Genomic DNA, 3,015 nt, shown 5'->3' with positions numbered 1-3,015 from the left:
AAAACTGATTACATGGAAAGAAGAATTGCTCTGGTTGCTCATACCTTCAAAACAAACATGTTTACAATTTTGTTACCAAAGCGAGTATAACAATTTTTCCACTTTGGAAGAGGTATTAGAGGTCAGCTGACTACCGTGGAATCATACACTAGTGTGAGTCACCACCTTTAGGAGAGGAGGGAAAATTGAAAAATTAAAGCTGCCCATGATCAAGTTTGGAAATGATGTATATTTTGCCTATCAAACTCTCTACAGGGGATGGAGGTTAAATTGGTTAACCCCCGAAAACGAGCACTGGGAGCACGGTGCACGCAGGCATCATGTAACATTCGTGCTGCCTGATGACTTCAATGATTGCTGCGTGCCGCCAATGCTACCTGCGCTTTGGTTGCACACACCAGCAGGGTGCCCCGATATCGGGAGTAGCTAGCACTACTTAAAGGCAGTCTGCATCTCTTGAAGGGGAGGTGCACTGTGGCTGCAGAAAGAGCTGGAATTCGTTTGGCAACTAACTCTGTGCTGCAGGATAGTGAGCACCAAGTTTCTCGCACGGTCCACTAGAGGCCTTGGTAAAGAGGTGGAGACACGGAGGGGCATCCTTTATCTACAGGGGTCAGGGGGCCCTCCAGATTTATGCTCAAGAGGCAGTGGGAGGAAGTCACGCATGAGGTAAATGCCAGGAGCATTGCACCACGAACATGGATGCAGTGCAGGAAGAAGTTCAATGATTTGACACAAGTGGTCAAGGTGAGTAAGTTCAACTGTCAAGTAGCATATCCTACCAACTGCACCACTAGCCTCATCCACTGTTCCACACACTACACCCCCGGTCACCCACCTACCAATAAACTCTTTCCATCAGTATGCAACTCTTCAAATCAGATGCTTCATCTTACCCTCACACATTACCACTCTTGCAAGCCGCACGCCCACAACTCACAGGTCACACACACTAGCAATTATTCAACCATGATGGCCACATCACCCGAACATCTTGTAGGACACTCATTGACGCACTTCCCTCTTGCAGGAGAAGGTGGCGCATAACAGTAGGCAGCAGGAAAGAACTGAGGGAGGACAGGCCCCCTACACGTCCTCACCCACATGGAGGAGACAGTGCTGTCTATCATTGGATGGGCCGTCCCTGCGGCTGTGGCCACTGGCGGTGCTGGAGGTATCAATGATGAGGGTCTCTGCATACCTAATCCTCCTTCTTGCTTCCTACTTCTCCCCCATCCCACAATCATTTATGACTCACATTGCAGATGGTGTCAACACGCATATCTTACTTTCTCCTCTAGTACCCTTGCTGTTGCCTGTCAGCCAGCCAGCCCAGACTGCTGCTGCCCAGGCTGAGATGGTGCAGTCTGAAGCCGGGCCCTCCCGGCCCAGAGCTGCTCAAGGTCATCCTCCAAGGCCATCTGCACTCTCCTCCATTGAAGGCCAGCAGCCTCCCACCAACCATGCTCCAGCCACAGGTGATGCACCTCGTAGGAATACTAGGATAGGTAAAGGCACACGAGCGACAGGCACTAAGGGAATGCACAATGGTGAATAGCATCAGTTTGTTTGAATCATTTCATGTGTAAATCTATAAATGTGGTTATGAATTTGTATTTGGTGTTGGTTTTTGTTTCTTCGATGAGCTGAGGGAGGAAGCAATGTGTAATCATAAGGAGGACGATTTGATGGTCATGAGGGAGAGGAACGGTAAGGAGCGTGGGACTGTTGGTGAATGGGGAGGTGTCGTTGAGGTTACTGGTATCGCTCATTAATAATCTGATCATGCAGAGCCCTGGCAGAAAGGGCCCATCTACCTTGTTGCCTCCCTGCCTCTTCCTCCACTTCCTCCTACTCCTCCTCCATTTCCTCTTCCTCTGCCTCTTGTCAGGTTCTCGCTGGATGGCCGGTGGCAAGGGCTGCCCTCTCATAATGGCGAGGTTGTGCAGCATGCAGCATGCAACGACAAATCTTGATACCTGCTCAGATGAGTACTGGAGGGCTCCTCCAGAGAGGTCCAGGCAGCGGAAGCGTTGCTTGAGGACGCCGATGGTCGTTGCGGAACTTGAGGTAAGAGAATTGGTCCCTGAAGACCCTCCTTGGATATGGCCTCCTGCTGAGTGTCCTGCACCTCCTCCTCCCTCTTCTCGCAGCTTGTCCTGCTCTGCGTGGCCTCACTGCATGCTCCGAGTCATGTTCAATTCCCAGAGGAAGCTCCAGCAGGCCACCCATGTCGGGAAGCAACTTTTTTCAGCACACTATTTTAAATGCCACTACCAGTATTGCAAGACCACCCAGGCCACTCTCTACAGAACATTGCAGCTTTCTCCAAGTATAGGAAACTTCCACAAACACCCACAATTGTGAATAACTAATCCAGCAACTAACCTGTAACTCGTGCCTGATCCCTTTAAATAGCGCTGGTGGGGGGTCCTTGCCCTTTAACTCCTGTTCAGCTGTGCGAGGTTAGGACAATGCATTGGCTGGAGCGGGGAGTTTGAAAATGCCGCCGGCTGCTTCAAATCAGCATTGCACACTGATTTACGTCATAATCTCCCTACTTTACAAGCTTCCGGCATTCATTAGGTACAACCACCTTTACCAATATGGCGCCTGCACACGTCATGCCAGAAATATGCGCGCACATCTCGCACGCCATTTTCGGGGCTTAAGTATCTGCGTAGTGCCTACAAAATGGATGCTACACGGCTGAATTTAGCCCCCCGAGTCTCATAAAGTGCAAAATAATAACACTCACCGATGACTCAACATACATTTTATTATTAAAGGAAAATAAAAAATTAGTTAAAAGCTGATTATCTCATAACAGAAAGAACGGTATGGCTTAATAGCAACATTTCAAAAAATTAATTGCACAAAAAGCAATATGAATTGTCCATTGCTTACTTATTCTATTTCAATAATTCTGAGCATTATATTGATTTTTCATAACTGTAAAAGTGATCATTAACTTTACATTACCTTCATATGAATTAAACCTTATATCGTGTGGAT

Source organism: Heptranchias perlo, chromosome 4 (genome assembly GCF_035084215.1).
Source record: "Heptranchias perlo isolate sHepPer1 chromosome 4, sHepPer1.hap1, whole genome shotgun sequence".
Lineage (NCBI taxonomy): Eukaryota > Metazoa > Chordata > Chondrichthyes > Hexanchiformes > Hexanchidae > Heptranchias > Heptranchias perlo.
This window is presented reverse-complemented; position numbering follows the sequence as displayed.